Source organism: Rhea americana, unplaced genomic scaffold (genome assembly GCF_003343005.1).
Source record: "Rhea americana isolate MKP2758 unplaced genomic scaffold, rheAme1 scaffold_143, whole genome shotgun sequence".
In the NCBI taxonomy this organism is placed as follows: Eukaryota; Metazoa; Chordata; class Aves; order Rheiformes; family Rheidae; genus Rhea; species Rhea americana.
Genome location: NW_028185517.1, coordinates 618,133 through 637,965, shown reverse-complemented (window position 1 = coordinate 637,965; position 19,833 = coordinate 618,133).

Sequence of the window (19,833 nt, the reverse complement as noted above, 5' to 3'; positions counted from 1 at the left end):
CATTTCATATAGGTTGCAGTATGGCTTCTCAGTGTCATTTTGTTGTTCAAGAAAGCTCTAYTCGGGGATTTGGTGCTCCTATTGTCTCTCCTATATATCCTCTGCAGATTTCAGAATCCTGCATGGCCAACAGATGCAAGTGTTTGTATTCCTCTCTTCTCACTGAGCACAAAAACATGTAAGCAGGACTGAAGTACCAAAACATGATGGTACAAAGGCTTATGGGGCATTCCTCACTTTGTAATGCAGTGGTTCCAATRTGTGACAACATCCTGATCTGAGATATATATATCATAAAATACAGAAAAGAAATAGGGTGCCATACAAAGCTCAAAATGAAGGCTGAAGACAAGTGCATGTTCCTGAAGGAGGTAAAAATGATTGTTTCCAGTATGAATGCTTAAGTGGGCTTTTCCAAAGGCTAGTTCTGCACAAAGAATTGGATAATGTAAAAACCCTAAATCCTGTACTAAAATACTGTCTACCTCTTTTACAGCATTCTTTTTGTTTCATCACTTACATCCCCTGGCTTTCATTTGTCATTTGTTTTGCTGCTTCTGTTTCCCCAAAGATACCTCATCTCAAAGGAATGAAATGTTTTGAGCCAGCGCCTGGAGGCCTCATGTTAATTTGTTTTATGGTCCTTCTCTCCAAGCTCTTCCCTCCTACTTTCTGCAAACAAAAATTCCTTTTTCATCCTGAGTAGCTGTTTGAAAGAGCAAGTTGAAAGTGTCGCAATCAATCAAGTTCATCTTCCTGTCCAATTTTCAAGTGTCCAAGTGATTTAGAAACTTGAGTCCTATTTGTAGAACTGATCAAAGCCCACCTGCCAGATTTGAAGGCATTTCAGACTTTACATCCACTGATTTGAAGGGGGGCTCTGTCACTAAACACCCCCCTTAATGATTTCATGCCTTAGGGTGGACATCCTCAAAGGTATGTAGCTTTCTAGTTTCTGCTAAAATCATGGATACTATGCAAAAATAATTTAGGAGTTCCAAGATACATTTTTTACCTAGTGTTCTGGTCTAAATTCAGTGACTGAAATTGTCCCCTCTCCCCCAAACACACACACACACACACACACCTAAAGTTAAAATATGTAAATCTTAGTCTAGGCAGAAACTAGGCATCTCCCTCTCTGCCTTCACTCTTCCCTCCTCCCCCTACCCCCAGCTTTGTTCCTTTAGGAAGAACTCTGATCTTGGGTACATGGATAGATACTGTCCCCTAAGTTCCTATTTCAGGTACTGACTTGAATGGTCTTGTCTTCTTTGCCTGAGGCATGTGGACTCCAACAATTCAAGTAAATCTTGGTCCCTAAACACTTCAAAAACCCCACTAAGAAATTATTTTCTCCCAAGCCTGTCTGTATACACAGAACTAGGGGATAAGGACAGCTTTATTGGTCCAATACAGTGAGTTTCTTGGAACAGTTTCATAAACAGTTTTCTTACAACTCGTTCAGAAATGTATTTTCTACTTTCCAATTACAGATTTAAGGTCCAAGTTCATACCTGGAAATGATTCTGGTTATAGTGCAGTACAGAAACACAGTTAAAATGACAGCAAGTTAAATGATGGGGATTACAATAACTTCAGATCCTCTGATTGTCTTCTGGACAGTAAGCCAATGTGATAGAAAAAGAACTTAAATAATGTAAATAATAATATATTATAATTACATATATAACAGTAATATAGGCATGGTAGGAGGGCTTTTTGCAAATGGTTCAGGCACTGGGCACCCAAACTCAATTGAAACTGCCTTTTTAATGCTCTAAACCCATGCTGGGTCAGGTTTAGATCAGTTGGTTAGAGCGTGGTGCTGCTAATGCCAAGGCCATGGATTCAGTCCCCCTCTGGGGCTACGCTGAGGGTTGGACTAGATGATCTCCAGAGGTCCCTTCCAACCTTGAAATTGAAAAACAAGTTATTTAACTACACCAGTGTCCCATCAAATTAATGAGAATCATGCTATGATTCTATGATTCCAGGTCCCCTAATATAACTTTAAGGTAGGCAACTGCCCACACACAAGCTGAGAGGGGTGCCAGAGGAGCTGTGGCCCTACCTGCCTTCTCCAATCCTGCCAAAGTCCCAGAAAATTAGACTGGCAGCAGCTGCTCTGGGAGGGTAGGTCAGCAAGTCCTGTAGGAGGAGGAAGGAAGGTGGAAAGAGGAGGAGGAGGCCAGGCCATCATAGAAGTCCTGTCTCATGGCTGGTTAGTGTTTTTTCCAAATCTGTCTCCTGCTTGAAGAGAACAGAATGTAGTAAACTGTAAACACCAAAGTGTCTTACTGTCATCATGCATCCAATTGTAGCTGTTGAAATTCCCAAAGGGGATCTTCTTTTATTTTCATGATTTACTCATTACTGAAGCTTTTTTGAAATTTGGTACACAGACTGGAGTAATGTTTGTAAACACTCTTCCTATAAGTGTTAATAACAAACAAATCAATGAATAAAAATACAGTCTCATCCCAGTCTTAAACACTGCAAGTAAAACAAGACACTTAYCCCAAGCTTCTCAGTGTTTGAGCTTTATAAACCTTGAGGCAGTGGTAGCAGAATATCACCTATGTTTTTTTTCCCCCTTATATTTTCCAGTGACCTCAGGATGTGGCAGTTCTCATTTTAGACTTATTTATCTCAGACACCAATTAAAAGATCTCCTCAGAGATCATTGCRCTACAGAAAACAATATATGGACCAATTTAGCAGAAAAATCAGAATATTTCCTTTGGATTTAGCCTACTTAGCCATGGAAATGTTTATCTGCAGAAGTTTYACATAGGAATATTACTTGGTTGACAGCTACTTGTTTTCACCAAATCAGAGTACCTTAAATCATGCTGAGTAAATCTGAAAGCTGTGTCCTCCAGAGTCTTTCCCATTAGGGAAAGCTTCTATCTAAAATACTGAGCTGGAGATGATCAATTCAAACCTGCAGTAAATCCCAAATGCTTTATTAGCAAGCTCTTTGCAAGAGGAGTATTTTCCTGTATTTAGCTATCTTGTAGCATAATAACATCTAGATCTGTAAGTCCAGACCCTTGAATACTGTTATATTTTTTAATCCTTTTTTAAGCATAACTAATAATGGATCTTGACTACAGACCCCAATTGTGGATGAGTTTGATTGTATTTTCTTAGTGCTCTGGTGTGTTTATATCAGTTTTTGAGATTTGAGGATATATGTTCACTTTTAGCCTTTAAATACCTGGGCCTATAGCATTAAGGTTAAGTGCCCTATCTCAAATGCTTGATCTGCTTTGACATTGTCTTTGTGCCAGAGGAGCACAGATGTGAAGCATAGTGACCTAAGTACTGTGAGATGAATGGACATTTTTGCTAATCTTTAGCATTGTTTAGRGGGATTTTTCATCACCTGCTTTATCTAAATTGCAGTGGCTGAGACCGTTACCCTTAATTTCTGTTGTGTCTGGGACCACAAGACTTTCCAAGCTTCCCTGAGACAGGTGCTCAGCATGGGATGGGAGACAGGGTGAAAGAGAGGGAGGTGAGATGGTGAGATGCAAGTCATAGGTCATACAAGCAGGAGCCGTTCTGCATACTAAAAAAAAAAATAGTGGGGGAAGAAGCAGATGTTGACACGATGCTGGAAATGCAGGAGAAAATATGTAATATGGAAAGTCATGAGCAAATTGAAAAACAAGTTATTTAACTATACCAGTGTCCCATCAAATTAATGAGAGCTATGCATGTGCATGCTTATATGTATGTTTAAAACTGCACCTTACTCTGGAAGTAGCTACACTGAAAATCGTAAAATTATTTGATTAAAGCTGCCAGAATCTGTTTAAGTCTAGGTGGGTGGCAAAATGTCACTTTTCCTCCAGAGACCTGTATGTACTTCTTCATACTTCTTCATTCTTTTTATTGCAGTATTTTTCATTATAATGAGCCATCACACCYTGAATACAGCTAGATGTCTCTTGGCTTTCAGTTTTAAAATCTCGGCATCCAATTAGCTCAATAGCTCCTGCCATGAGTAGCCAGCTTTCAAAAAGAAGCAAGATGGGAGGAGTAATAGCGCAGAGCTTGGCTTGTCTAACGAACCAAGCTAAGCAAAGCCATGCCAAGGTTATCTAGGTACAGTTGTATTTGATAATGACTCACCCAGGGAGCTTCCTGGCTGGCCAACACCCATTCCTACTAACTGCTCTGGCGAGAAGGATGACTCAGACTTTCAGGGGCATGCTTGCTACTGTGCTGGGAACAGTGTTCCAGTGCCCTTTCGATAGGGGCTATCTTGGAGGATGCCAACGGAGAAAACGGACATGTTCTAACTGGCTGTTTTCTAATGAGTGAGGCACCTTTCAAATACAGATTGCTTTGATAAAAGTTGGAAAGTAAACCAGGAAATTCAGAGTTAAGGACAGCACTGGCTCCTGAACTGCACCTATCAAGTATCTGTTGTMTCACACTAAAATATTAATGTTCTCAGAATATTTAGTGGAAATCTCTCCTTATTCTGTATAGCACAGTGTGGTTKGTCTTATTTACCCGGTCAGTTAGGCAATCTTGACTGGTCAAGARCAAAGGAATGGATGTTTTTTCCCTTCCCACTTCCCTTGGATTCACAGTGAACTTGAGCTGAGTCTGTCTGGACTTGCATAGAGCAAATCTCACCTCAAATGCTAAAAGTTTGTCCATCTGCATCTGAAAGTGATACAGTGTAATTTAAGGGAAGGAGCACCAGGTCTTTTGTCCAGAGCAGTCATCTTACGGAAGCTGCTATTTACCTGTGCCTCTACTTCCATATCAGTAAAGTGGGAACAATGTTAATTTCCTTCATGGAATGGTTTGAGGTCTACCAATAACATTGAGAGAGGTAGAAGTTTCAGTGGCTGGTAACACTCATCCCAATCATTACATTATATTTTCTGACGATCATCTCAACCAAAGTTGAATGACATTTTAAAGACTTAAGAGCTGGACTCTGTGAATGTCATGAAATTAATGAGGCAACGCAGGAAATGAACAATATAGTTTTCTAAAAATTTTCTAGAAATATGCATCATGAAAATCTTTCTTTTTTTCTTTTTTTCTTTTTTCTTTTTTCTTTTTTTTTCTTTTTTTTTCTTTTTTTTCTTTTTTCAACAAAACAAGACCATTATCAAGACCATTTTCCTTTTAGAGTTAGTTGCTTAAGACTTTCCTCTTATTTTTTCTTTGTGTGGTCTTTTATCAGATTTTTCTGGTTTTTTTTTCCCTTGTCTTAGAATGCTGGATACTCACAATGTTTGCATCAAGCACAGTTCTGTGGAATTTGCTCATACCATCTGCTTTACTAACTTGGCAAACTAAGGAAAATTTAGAAGAAAACAGGCTATGTGTCTTGGCCTGACATATAAACTGATTGGTCCTACTCTGCTTTCCTACTTTTTTTCCCAGCWAGAGCTTTTTTAGGATGTCAGAACTGTTGTAGGGTTAGTAGTGATATGTTATGGAGCCAATTATTATCTCTGGTTATGTGCCTACATAAATCTAATTAAGGCAAAAGGGAAAATGCACTGAAAAAAAGCACTTGTATTCTGGGAACTATGATAATGCTTGTAAGAAATAACTATTAACATTAAATACTCCATTTTTGTRAACAGACCTTTTGTCATGTTTAAAATGTTTAGTGAGGGTGCCGAAATAGTTTATTTAATCAATACTTGTATGGGCTGAWCTCCAAGCACGAAGTAAAAGTCTATAGGCCATGCAACAATAGCTTTAACCAAAGACTGATGTTTGCACACGTTCATGCTCTCACAGTGGTTTGGGTGTAATACATGAAAGAAATAGCAGGAAGCAGAGATCTTGAATCAAGTCCAATTGCAAGCAAGGGCAGGAGTGACCAAAGGCTTGGGAACCATTTTGATGTTCATGAGAAGGGTAGTCCTTATGAAATTAATCCCTTCCACTATTTTCCCTCTGGGAAATAGTTACCTAAACTAAGCATTTAGAGAGTTTTGCATCKCTACATGTTTTCAACTGCTTCCTGTGAAATATTTTCAAATTACTAGATGATAGTATATTTTCAAAACCTTTTGCTATCTTCATGTTTGCTATCTGCTGACTTTAGTTCCCTTTACTATAAAAGATTGTTTTCTCAAAAAAACGTTTCAGGATGGAAATGCCTTGTGCTCTGCTTTAAATACTGKCATAAGGACAGCTGGCACAATCATAGAATGGTAAGGTTGGAAGGGACCTCTGGAGATCATCTAGTCCAACCCTCTGCATAGCCCATACGAAGATTGAACCTGCRACCTTAGCATTAGCAGCACCATGCTCTAACCAACTGAGCTAAAAGGATAAGTTAATTCAACAGTCTAACTTCTGAAAGCTCGAGGGCTTGATAGAGTACTGCAGTTTCCCCCACCACACATAGCAAAGCTGATCCCATGCATGGGTGCCTACTGCAATATGCTGTTGAGCAAGTTAGAGGCTGCTCGGATAACCCTGACTTTTCTAATAGTTCTCATAAAGAAAGCATGCTTCTGTGCAGGCATATCCTAGTCTAGAGTAAGCAGCAGCATATATACCTAAACCAGTRAGACCCAAGTCAAAATAATGTGGAAGCAGTAACTGTTTGATAACTGAAAAAAAAGATGAGTTGTGGCTGAGCAGTCTGGTCCTGACATTTTATTGAACTGTGTGGCTAATGTCCAGAATGGCCTGTTTCAATATGCTAAGATCACTTGGGGTTATGCTGATGGCTTCTTTTTCCCTAGATTTTTTTTCCCCATAAGAGTGCTAGTGATTTAAGAAACACTTTATTTAATTCCCTTGTTGGCAAAAGCTACTGTAATGTATGTTTGTGTGGTGGAGGCTGTGAATTTAACAGTCTTCCCATATGTTTACTTTAAAAGAAGGGGRGGAAAAAACCCTCCATCTGATAGCTGATGTAAGGCTCAACCCCTCTCCCCTTTTCCTCTCCCTCTCCAATAATTACATTATTCACTGGGATGCAACCCAAAGCAAGTTAGTGCCATTTCTTGTCCTTCAGAGACCAATTATTGCAGGTGAAGTCAGACACAGAAGCGGCGTTGCTAGGAGTGGGAAACTGGGACTGGGGTTTTACACAACTTTTTAAGACTGGCAAGATGCAGAAATCCATATTGAGCCTTTATACACCATGGGAGAGAGASACAGACTGGAAACCTCAGGGCAATTTGAAAATGGTGTGTATGATAGCTGCTAAGCTATTGACATGCACTGAATCAAGTCTCATGCATGCGACCCCTAATAGATGTAAGTCTAAAGGGATGCAGAGGGGCAATGTCTTGAAGGGGCCCTGACATGGCACAGCTTGGGCTAGGCCATCCATGGTGTATGATATGGCTTTGAAGAGGGATGCTGCAAAGCATTTGTGTCGCACTAAGGTCCTCCATACCTTATTCGTATGGATCTTCCAGTTCTGCAGTATTCTTTTGAATCTATAATAGGCTTTCAATCCCACAGCACATGTCCCAGATCCATTTGGTTCCAAGCATCCTGGCTAGGGACTCAACATGAGGCAGGTGCCTTCCCCAACAGTCTGGGGTATACTTCTCCACCAGAAGACAAACCTGGACCTTGGAGAGGCAGTAGGGCATAGTCTTCTGTCTTTCGTTTGTAAAGATGAGCCAGTGAAGCTCCTGACAAGGAGCACCTAAAATACTTTTATTTTAATTGTGTACAACTGGGTTTGTGCCGAATAAATGACAGCCTGTGAGAAGATGTGCTGTTTCTGAGGTTTTCCTGTCAGCAGCTCTCTTCCACTTTCAAAAGTGGGTTAACATTGCTTATAGTTTAAATTTTAGGGAAAGAAAGTGTTGATATTATAGGGGCTTGCTCTTTCCACTACTTGCACCACCAAAGATGGTTTTCAGCCTATGGCAGTGTGGTGCGGATCTGTTGATGGTCCTGATCACATAACAAAATTCTCTTAGTTAAATTGCTTTACTTCATCCCAAGACTGAAACCTGTTAGAATTCAGTTATTGGAGTTAGTTATGGATAACAAAAGATGGGCTTAAATAAATGTATTACTTAGACCTCTGTTGGTCCTAGAAGTCAGGCTTATGCAAAGTGRTGACATAGCTTGTATTTCCCCTTTAATGCCTCTGCCCCTTCTGTTCTGAGTTAGAGGGAAACTGAACTATCTATGGTTTTAGAAAGATTCCTTAAAAAAGCAAAACAGCTGTCCTAGAGATAGGGAGTGGAGATTTCACTCTCTCTTTCCTGGTGCTTTTTTACTTCTCTGTTTTTGTCTTTTCTCTCAAATTAGAGAATTAGATGTTCACACAGCTCCCACTGCCTGTAAACTCATTTTGGATTTTGCTCTTGCGTGTCTCTATCACAACTTTTTGCTTGAGAAAAGGCTCCTTTTTCAGCTTTGTTCCTGTAATTACAGTGCAGCACAGGATAAATTGAGAGAGAAGGACCATAATTAGAATTTTTCAAGAAGCATTTCCTGTGCTGACTACTGATTTGCCAGTGCTGCCACTGCTGTCTCTTGTCTAATACCTGCTTCCTCTGTGCATTTAATGACACCAACGAAGCCAGCTGTCATGGAGGCACAACAGATAGTCTCCTTTTTCTTTGTGGAAAGCTAGCTTCCTCCTTTCCTTTCTCCATTTTCTTTTTCTTCTTCTTCTTTTTTTTTCTTTTTTCTTTTTTTTTTCATTTTTCCTGCCCCAGTCCCTGATGATGTTGTTTTTTTTTTTTTTTTATTTTTCCTGCCCCAGTCCCTGATGATGTTGTTAAATAAAGCACACTAAAATGACAGTGCTCTGGCTGCTATAGCATTTTTCATCTCAATCTTTCAATGTTCTATGCAAACATTCAGCATGAACTTGCTATGGTTTTACTTCTGTTCACTTCCTAGATGAGCAGTCTCTTTTTTTTCCCCTCTTTAGCTTTAAATTAAACTACCGATAGTTTTCTCGAGGTTTTTGTCTTCAGCTACACCTTTGAAGACATTGAATATTTTTCTCCTTTTGAATAGCTACTGTTTGGGGGTRAGGGGTGTTGGCAAATGCATTATTTTCTCTGAGACCCTTGGAGTGTTCTGGTGCCAAAGTATCGTGGCAACAGCATCTACTTCAAGTCTCTCCTTCCAGAAGGGATTTTCCATGTAGRGAGACAAATGATCTTTCTAGGTTTGCAGCCATTTTCAAGACAGCACAGTTGACTTCCAGTAGAGTCTAGAACCAACTCCACAAACTGGGTCTAAACATATCCTTTTTCAAATACCTATGTTCCAGCTCTCTAGAATGAGAAATTCAWGTCATTTTCTTTGAGTGTAATGTTAGGACAAACTGACATTTGGGATTTATGGGATTGATATACTATTTCATACATAATTATAAATTATAACAATTCCCCGTTGTTTTAATGGGAAAGAAAAAATGGCATTGGTCTGCTGTTGGTGAGCTGAAAATTATAACTTTTTTCCTTGCTAAGCATATCTCTAATACTGAACATGTGATTTGAATAATGTATTTATACATCTGTGTTATTAAGAAGAATATTTTTAATGCACTTYGCAAAGTTTTTCTTCATTGATCAAGCAAACCTCCAGCTTCATTTAAGTTATTGATGCCTTGACAAATCTAACAAAAATAATCTATTCACTTTAATACACTATGGGGCTCTAGCAGTATATAGACAGTACAATCAACCAATCACTGTTTCTCTGTGATTCCTTGTGCTAAGTAATTGTCTTTTTCAGTCTAGATTTTCTTCAAGAAGAGATTAGCTAGAATATAGGAGTTGTCCATTGYTTTTCAGGAAGACCAAAAAGTTTTTTGCACTCTACCTGGACCACTAGTCCAGCCAGCAGCCTGCAGAGAGCCTGGGAGCTCAGCTTGGTCTCTGCTGTTTGCCTCCTACCAGCACRGCTGCCTCATGACTTGCCTGTCCAGGCATGCCTGGAAACACACTAAGCTGCATGGTAGCATATGAAATTGCCACGTGTGCTCAGACATATGGGATCCTGGATGCTTTTTTGGCTATGCTGGAAGCTATGCTTGCAGAATTACTGTCTTGGCTGGACAGTAAATAGGGTCTTTGGGGTAGCCTCCTGTGTTTCTCAAAGCTCTGCAAAGACATAGCCACAACTTMATCTTTGCTGATACTTTCCCTAGGTCTGATCAAATTAAGTTTCTAGATGATTCAAATGACCAGAGAATTGATGGGATATCAGATCTCAATTGGAACAGAGCCCAACCTACAACAGGTAGAAAAGCATATTCCCCACCACGGAGCAGGAAGAAAATTCATCTCTTCTGAAGTACAGAATTTGATTAAACAAAAAGAAGGTGGTTTCTTTTTCCTAACCACTTTTTCCATTAAACACTTAAGTAAGACCCTGTGGAAGGATTACTGTGTGTCAATGTCCTATTGCTGAGTCATTGGTGATGACCTGTAGTTTTTTTCTTTGCAATTTCCTAGGACTTGCTCAGGTTAGTTTGTTGTGTTTTTGTTGTTGCATTATTTGGTATTCAAATATGCATAGGTAGTGCCGCAGTTTCCTCATTTCAATTATCCACACAAAGTTGATCTCTGTTTTTGAAATGTCATTTTACTCAGTTGCTTGTTTGCTGTTTATGTTCCCGAAGATCTAATGGATCTGCAGTGTTGCTACTGAAGTTGWCCCACAYGCTCTCTCTTCATAGGCATCATCCWTACTTTCTTGGGGGGGGAGGTAGGAGGAGAAATGAAAAATCTACCTGTAAGAGGAGGGATTTTAAAGGTGCCATGAACATGACTATTCTGTTTGCCCTGTGCGCTTGTGAAATAGTCTGAGATCTTCTAGGGAAACCAGTATATTTGTATCATAAATGTAGATGGATGAACACCACAAAGGCCTCAATATTATTGTTTCCAATATTGTTTCCACCTGGGCGGGGTGGGGGGGAAAGGATGTCAGGAAGCTCCATCACATCCTGCTTCTTTTTATGTTGGCTCATGTAACATTACCATGCCTTATTCATGCCCTGGCACCAGCCTTTGAGACAGCTCACATCTGCTGCTGTAAATAAGTGCTTGCAGGCACTGAAATGCTCCTGGGTACCTTATATCCATCATGTCCCTGCCTGGCTATGGAGGTGTACCTAGCAAGCAGTGACTTTCATGGAGTATTCCTAAAATGGTTGGACGTACCCAAGTTTACTGGAGCCACTTAAATAGATGCAGCTGCCAACAATACTGATAGTGGCAGGTAAACAAGTACAAGTGCCACAGACCAAGAAACTGGATTTGCATTTAACACTTTGACAGTTGACAAAGGGAAATAGTATTTAGCCAACGGTGGCCCTGATACAGCACAGCTAGGCTGTGAACTTTTGTTAAAGAGGTGTTTTTCTGGGGAGATGGCATGACTATGCTGCAGACGTGACTGGGACAGCATTACTGAGTGATGGTAGTATCACAGGTAGAGGTGGGAGACCTCTGCCTATTCAGTAGTATAACTGAGACACTGCAAAATTTTAATTCCCTAAAACCAGCAGACACTGCATTTCACAAGATGAAGAGTGTTAATCCCTGAATGCCTGCACGTACCATTTCTATTATTGAGGGTCAACCTTTTGTATTGTGGATCTGCTCACCCACAGGGATCTGAGAGCATGCTGCTTTGTTTGCTGTAGCTGGGGTGCTCCAGTTTGCTGGCATGAGGTAATGCTGACATCTGCTTGTCATTTGCATGTACCTTGTACTTTACAAGGTGGTAATGAGAAGACTTTCTTTGTATAGGCCTGGCGTCTCCTTTGCAGTTGCATGTTCACCGTTACCCGCATCCTTGCCAGTTGTGATTTGAATGAGTAATTCCTGACATTTGTTTTGAAGCAGGTGGCTCTGGCACACCCTGACTCCTACATTCAAACAGGGGAGGAAAATAAAAGCAGAGACATGGACGTCACCTCATTTCATGGAGCTGAGCAGGAACATCACTCATTCAGGTAAACGTACAATAACATTGCATGAATGTGTCTCACATTGTAGTGCACTGAAGGTATACATGCAGCTGAAAAGGTGAATTGTTATAGAAAGCGCAGGTAGTCACTGGAGAGAGTCCAGCGTAGGACTACGAAGATGATCAGAGGGCTGGAGCATCTGCCCTATGAGGAATGGCTGCAAGAGCTGGGCCTCTTCAGCCTGGGGAAGAGAAGACTGAGGGGGGATCTGATCAATGTGTRYAAGTACCTGAAGGGAGGGYGTCAAGGGGAYGGGGACAAACTCTTTYCAGTTGCCCCATGTGACAGGACAAGAGGCAATGGGCAGRAAYTGAASCACAGGAAGTTCYGCCTGAMCGTGAGGGGGAATTTCTTCYCTGTGAGAGTGACAGAGCACGGGACCAGGCTGCCCAGAGAGGTTGTGGAGTCTCCTTGTCTGGAGATCTTCAAGGCCCGCCTGGATGCAACCCTGTCTAACATGCTCTTCTAACTGTACCAATTCTATGATTCTATGATCTTTGTCATCTTTAGGTTAAAGGCAGGTTCAGACCAAACCTCACATCAGACTCTTGACAAACTTTATAAAGTTTTGTCACCTGTCACAATACAGCATTTAGGCATGGTGTTCCTGAATATTCATAACCTAAACACACTGTCTGTCACATGAACARTCAGGTAGCAACCTCAGGCTGAAGTTGTGTGGAAACAATTCAGATTGAAACACCATTGAGTCTTCAGAGCACACAAGTAGATGGCCATGCACAGTGAAGTAAAGCTGAGCAATTCCATACCATGGAACAGTGTCATGAAACAGTCTAATGCCATGTGTATTTCTCAAAGCAAAGTGCTACCCCAGAATAAAATGACCCATGATTGTCTCTTACAGAAATCATCTCTTTGCTATGTACTCATAGAATAACATTGCATAAAGATTGACAAAGATCATTAACTTACCTAATTTTTACAGATTCTGTTTGGTTCCCATATATGTGCCTAGAAAATTGATTTTATGTACCCTTCTGTTACATGAGGTCCCATTTCTGTGTCTCCATTCCAAAGGCCAGGTTCTGTGCACTACTTAGGATGTTCTTTTTCTGCCTGGAAGGAGATTATCCCGGTGGCTTGTTGTCTACCCACTTGATGACTCTTTCAGCTAAGAAAATGGAAGTGGGTGTGGTGTTTTTATATCCACTGATTTCTTCCTGGTGGAGTCATGAAACCAGAGCAATAAAGCAGGTTAGTACTGACCAATATTGCATCTAACCTAGGCAGCTTCTGCGCAGCCGAGGTCTATGCATTCCACTTGGTGCTAGGACAATTCAAGCTTGGATGGACCAAAATCAGGAGGCTGATTAGGCTCCTGTTCATTAGGCTAATCATTATTGCTTGTAGATCAATAGACTTCCTCAAAGCTAGTTAGGTGGAGTCTTTCTGCCCCCAATACACAAACCCCACTTCAGCAAAGTATTTCTAAACAGTCAGTTGTAAACGTGGCTGATCTGTGCTGTTCAAAGCATGAACTCAGGGTTTGAGATCTGTTTTTCCTACACAGTGCTCTGTTGCTTTAAATTGTTGTATCAGACTTGTATTAAAAAAACACAGGAAACAAGATTTTTAAAGCTGCTTAGGGAGGGGATCTTACGTTTGTTCAGCACAGGATGGATTTTTACATCAAAGTTAATGGTTGCATGCACTGAAGAAGCCAGAAATGAGACTGGGCTTTTGCTTCATTATTTTGTCAATAGCAAAAGTTTAAATGTATCAGTGAGATTACTTAGTTCCTTTGCTTTTGCAAGGCCAGAAACAAGGTGTGTTTCTCTCAGGTAATGCAGCTTGTTTCTGCCTTCTCTGGAACACAGAACACATCCTGGTGCTGCAGGAGTCACGAGCACATCTGTCTGCTATGTTAGCTGAAACACAGGAAAACAAACAGCAAACCTTGTAGGCATTTCTGAAGTGTGATTGTAGCCATGTGTTTCTTGTAATGATATGGCCATCCAGTGTTAGACCATGCAACCAAAATCTTTGTCATCCTGGCAATGTATACCAAAAGCTTTGATTTAATTTCTAAGGCTCCGTTTTGGAATAAAAGTGTCAGTTCTACCTCCCAGTCTGTTTCTAAATATTTATAGGTAGGAAATGTACCAGGAACTGCTATCACTAACAATTTCTTTTCTCTGTGTAGTGGATGTGAGCCAAGTTTTAACTATATACAGGACATTTGATTATCTACAAGTATTCAAACTTTCAAAAACAGCAGACAACTTCTCAAAATCAAGCACATTGTAGGTTTGAGTATTTGTCTTGATGTTTTCAATACCCTGTTCATAGTTCAGTAGAGGTTTTGATGGGGTCAATATAGCCCATCTGAACATTTATCCTACCCCACTTCCAAACCAACAGGCTATCAGCATCAGCAGAAAGTAAGTGGAAGCAGCAGAAAAGCTCAAGTTACTCACACACAAAATGGGCAAGTGACCTCCTCCATACACTCTGCTTCCTTTGCCATGATAGAGCTGACCCTGCACATGAAGGATGGATATGCGGTAGGTGATGTCATATAGATAACTTGTAAGTAGAAAAACACTTCAAAGAAAATGCGAGTAGCTGTAGAGAAAGGCGAGTTGTTTAAGGGGATAGATTGAGCAAAGATAGGTTGGATTGTCACTGATGCACAGTGGATAGCATGTGCACTCAGTCTGAGTGAAAGGAAATGAGAAAGGTTGAAGTCAAGTCTCTGCAGAGATACACTGCATCAGCCTTGTTTCTTCAAGCTGTGTCTCTTCCTGTAAGAAAGCACAGGCTTTATAGGCTCATGGTGCAAGTACAAGGAAGCAATGCAATGYAAGTATCAGAAGCAGTTATCTGCCAGCATGCAATGTGCACTTTGAGAACTGTCTTGCTCCAAACTGAGAAGAGAGAACTTCTGTTTGAGGGCCTAGGAATCCTGGGAAAGGAARCATCAGCTCAGCAAAGCTTTTAACTATATGGAAAGGATTAAATATATGTGTGTGTGTGTGTGTGTATGTATATATATATATATGTATATACACACACACACACATACATATAAATATATATATATATGTATCTTGTAAGAAATTAAGCAATGTCATGGCTGCATACCAAAATTAAATTTACTGGGAAGGAAGTGGCCAGCATAAGCTATGTAAGTTGTAGCAAACCTGGCTAACTCAATGGGGGCTAAACTTGCTTTCTTGAAGTCAGTTACAAAATTTTTGCTGTCTTCAATGTAACCAACACCATCTGACCTGAGTAAGCTTTTAGGTGGATGGATTTTTCCACTTATTCAAACACTGTATGCCTTTTGGGGGTCTCTCATGCTATAATCTACGTTCTGCACCTGAATCTGCATTACAAGATTCTGCTTTCTCTAGTTGGTGTATGCCTACTTTTGCTACAAACAGGAGGTTGCATGCTTTTAGGAGTTAAAATTATGCCTATTGTTGTAGGTTTTGTGGGTATTTATGCTGTAATTCATTGACTTGATCTGCAGCAAGCCTGTTTTTAACTGCAGATCTAATAGGGAAGATTGTTCAAAAGGTAAGGTGTGTCTCACTGATTAGCTGAGCTGCAGTCACCTGACCCTGAACAAATAGTTCCTGAACTGAATTTTATGTTAGCTTTATTTACTTAATATAGAAACGTTAAAATTGGACTGCAGTAAACGGTGCCTTTTAATCATTTCCTTTCTTGTATCATTCATAGTTTTATACAGGATCTAACTTAAGAATCTATGTTAAAGGTTGAATCACGTGGTGGGGTTGGTGATTTTGCTGTTAGGTCATTTTTCCTTCACAGATTCATCAGCTTCCCAGGTGCAGGATTTGGAGAAAGCAGGTACATAAAAAGTTGTTCCAACATGTAATGGAAGTGTGATGGGAGGGGTGGAGGAAGAAACAAACTTACTCACTGAGGTGTACCGTGGGCTGATGATTCAGATGCCTGCATGTCATTAGCTCTGCACAACAAGCTGCAGTTTAGAGGCAGCACTGGCAGAACTAGTGTGGTGACTCTCTTGTTAATGCTCACTCCTGGCACGAGATGGTGGTGAAGTCAGGACTGTATTTGCACTGTCACGCGATGTGATTAGAGAAGATCYGCTCCACTGGTGACTGATCTCTGAACCAGTGAGTGTACGTTAGAATTTCAATARACCAGCTATGTGTGGGCAGAGAAGTTGTCAATGGCACTTTTTTGCCCAATATGTTCCTGACCTGGAGGGAAAGGTAATACTGTTTGTCCTAATAAAAAGATACAGTTTGTGGGGTAGGAAAAGAAAGCTAGATTTAGGGTTCATAGTTTCTTTGCTGACCCATGACAGCTGGAAAAACACTGCTGCAGCTAATTCTTGAAAGGCATGTATACACAACTGGAATGCAGGCCATTCTTCCTCTGATGTTGTCTCCTCATCTGATCTTAGCTAACTGGCTTTCCTCTTGGTCTCCCTTTCTTTACATACAATGTGTGCTATAGCGTTCAGAGAAGTCAGTCGATTATTCCAGTAAAATACTGTGGGATTCCCATCTATTGCCTTTATTTAGAGTATGGTACTGTGGATATTTCCACGTGGCCTTTTGCAGGTTCCCATAAGCCTCGACCCTGCTGATCTGGCAGCCCTGTTGCCAGAACTTTACTGGGTCTATTCCTCAGGTGGCTGACTGCGGTGTGGTACCAGCCTAACTGCACTCACCTCGCTGCTGTGCTAAACTCGCGTCCCACAGCTCTGGGCAGAAAGAGCTGGCTCATATTAGCCACCAAAGCATTTTATGCTCTTAAAATCTAAAACCAAATGTGAATCAAGGCTGCATGCTAAGACTGCACAACTTTGGCAGAAACCATGCTTCTGTTCAGCTGCAAGTAGGGGCTTTCACAGGGTGTTCACAGTTAGATCATTGTGTAGGAAGGGTCTTTCCCTGAAACTTAAAATCTACGGGATGTTGGCATTTGCAAATTTTGCTGATAAAATAAGCATACTCAATTTTTATGAAGCAGGGCTCTGCAGGACTAATGATGCTAATTGAAACTGTGCCTTCAGTCACAGCTTCAAATGGTGAAAGGAAAAATTACAAAAACAGATTTGATAATTTCTGTATCATTTTATATGCCTAGATATCTGCAGGGTTTAAACTCTCCTGAATTAATTAATGCTGGGATTGCAAATTTAAATATTTATTTATTTGTTTGTTTTCACCTAGGCTAGGTGAACTGTGTATGTGAATGCTAGTAGCTAGTCCCTCACTGTTCCTCAATCTAATGTCTGTATTCAGATAGAAGAGTCAAGACTTTAGCTTCAGGCGGTGTATAAGATTTGAGAATGAATGTGCCTCTATAGTAAACATTACCAAGTATTCTCTGCAGTTTGCACAGGAAGATGTAAATCTTTAAAAATGCAAACTTTAGATAGGGGAGCACTACTCAGTGTTATGTTTAAATTTTAATGATGTAATATAGATCCAGCATTCAGTTCAGAGTGATGATGCTATGCCATGCTCTCTGCAGTGCTTTAATTGTCTGTTTTCAGCCAAAGACCTGTAAGGTCCCAAGATGTGAGGGGCCTGACAAGCTTATGGGAAAAGTGCCTTCTACCTCTAGGTCAATTTTTGAGAACCACCTTTCTTAGGAAAAGACTGCTAGTCATCCTGACTCTTACTTAACTTCACAAGCTAGCTGTTCACACTCTGCTATCACAGTTAGTCCTAATAAGCATACCTACTTCATTGTTGAAGTTAGCGTTTAAGAGACCAAAATATTAGCTCCTTTAGAAGCTAGGAATAATTCTGGGGCATATATATTTGAAGCAGAGCAAACTTGCACAAATGTGTAATGGATCATTTTTAGGGCTGTGAAAAAATGCAAGAAGAAAATATTATTGCCATGGCAATTCGTTGGCATTGCGTTCAGAAGCCTGCCTTGTTCCATGAATAGGTTAAGTGTCAGAGCTTTCCAAAGCAGCTCAAAACCTCACTTTATATTAGAAACCCTCATTTTAAGAACAAAGGTCTGTGTAAGGATGAAGGAAGAGGAAGATGACGTGAACTGAAGCTGTATGCAAACAGATCAGGATTCTACACGGAGCCGTTAACATGGCTGCCTTCCACAGCATCTAAGTGCCTGGCTGCTTTTACCTGTCCAGGGCACAGGAGCAGTTGCTGGACCCGTCTGAACGTACGAGAGATTAGCAGTGTAGGAAAACACCTGCTTCCACTTAACTGATCTGAGAGGAAACAAAGAGCAAGAAAAGCTATAGCCTGAACAACACAGGATTGGATGAAAACTAATATGTAGCTTCAGGTTGGCAGTTGGCAGCCTTACCCCTCAATTTAAAGCAACTGAAAGACCCAGCTCTTTGAATCTGAAATCTTGCTGCTATGAAGATGAAAGACTTTGTTTTCCTTCCTTCTATTTTTTTTTTCTTTTTTCTTTTCACTCAACTGTGGCCAAATGAGGAGTAGGCAGATGGGAGTCCAGGCAAACCCAGATGCCAAGCTGCTGCACTTTTCATAATAGGCAGTGGGAAGTGGCAGATTACCCAGCCAGAAGGAAAAGGCAGAAACTTTCAGATCATTGTTTAAGAGCTCAGTGACTCCCTTTTGTGTTCCCTGAAAAGGTGACAATCCTCAGAGGAAGATGGAGTTGGTTGGGACTGACTGATGATGACAGTATAGTCTTCAATTTAGATAAGGGATTGAAATTCTGGTGATATGGCAGAAGGGAATATGATCCTTTCATTAACTTCGAGATTTGTAGCTGCTCAGCATCTCTGCAAACAAGGCCCCTAAGCAGGTTTCTTAATTTTGTTTCTCAAAAATAGTGTGTTGAATCTAAGCTCATTTAAAAGGGGAGTAGAAAGGCTAGATAGTAATTTCTTGAGGCCCAGTCTCCTTGCCTGGGTTGTTCAGAAAATGGTTTTAACATCTTTTTAAGTACATTATCATCAGCCTCTCTCTCTCATTTTTTTTCTTCTATTACCTTTGATTGGAACAGGAAGAGTTCTTCTAGCTGTTAACAAACTGGTTATACCAGAGATACCCACTATGACCCTGCAAACTAAGCCCCTTAAAGGATGCTGAGCATTGGTCAGCAGATCAGCTGATGGCCTTTCCTGGGTCTCTCTTCAACACCAGCGTTAAGGTTTCTATTCTCTCTGTRTGTGTGCATGTAAATAGAGGAAGAAATCTTACTCCTTCCTTGTTCACCCCGCTTGTGCCTTATGGAAACATTATTTAAGTCTGACATATTGGACTGTTGGCCTTAAGTTAGYATGTTTGCAAGGAGGGGACAGAGAGAAGGCAAGGCTTGTAAGATTATAAAACTTTCCTTCCATGTTCAAATAAGCATGGATTTAGTCTGCCTTGCCTGTTCGCTGCTTGTGTTGTATCCAGAGCAGTAAAGAAGCAGTGAAATATACTTATGACCTTACACACCAACACTGGTAAAACATGTTTCAGCTGTGGAGTCTTTGATTGCGTGCAAACTATCCCTCCAGGTTATTGTACCTCTTCAAAATGCTGCAAAGAGCAATAGGCTTCTCCCCTCCTCCTTTGCTTGCTTAACTTGTTAAGACATGGAAGCCTACCGCTGCTATGACTCCTATTCCTGACCTGACAGGTGGTGCCTTGAACTGAACTTTGCTCTCGCAAACACAGTTGGGTTTCACGTATCAGTCTACAATTTAGTGGACTCGCCCATCTGCACAGAACTTAGTAATTCTGGCAATGTGTGTCGCTGCGATTGTCTCAGGTGCTGGGTTAAGCAGCACTGTTGAGTGCAGGGCCTTGCTATGTAAATAAATGAGGACTGAGGATTCTACACATTTAATCTCATGCCTTTAACACAATRGACTGTGCAATGAGAGG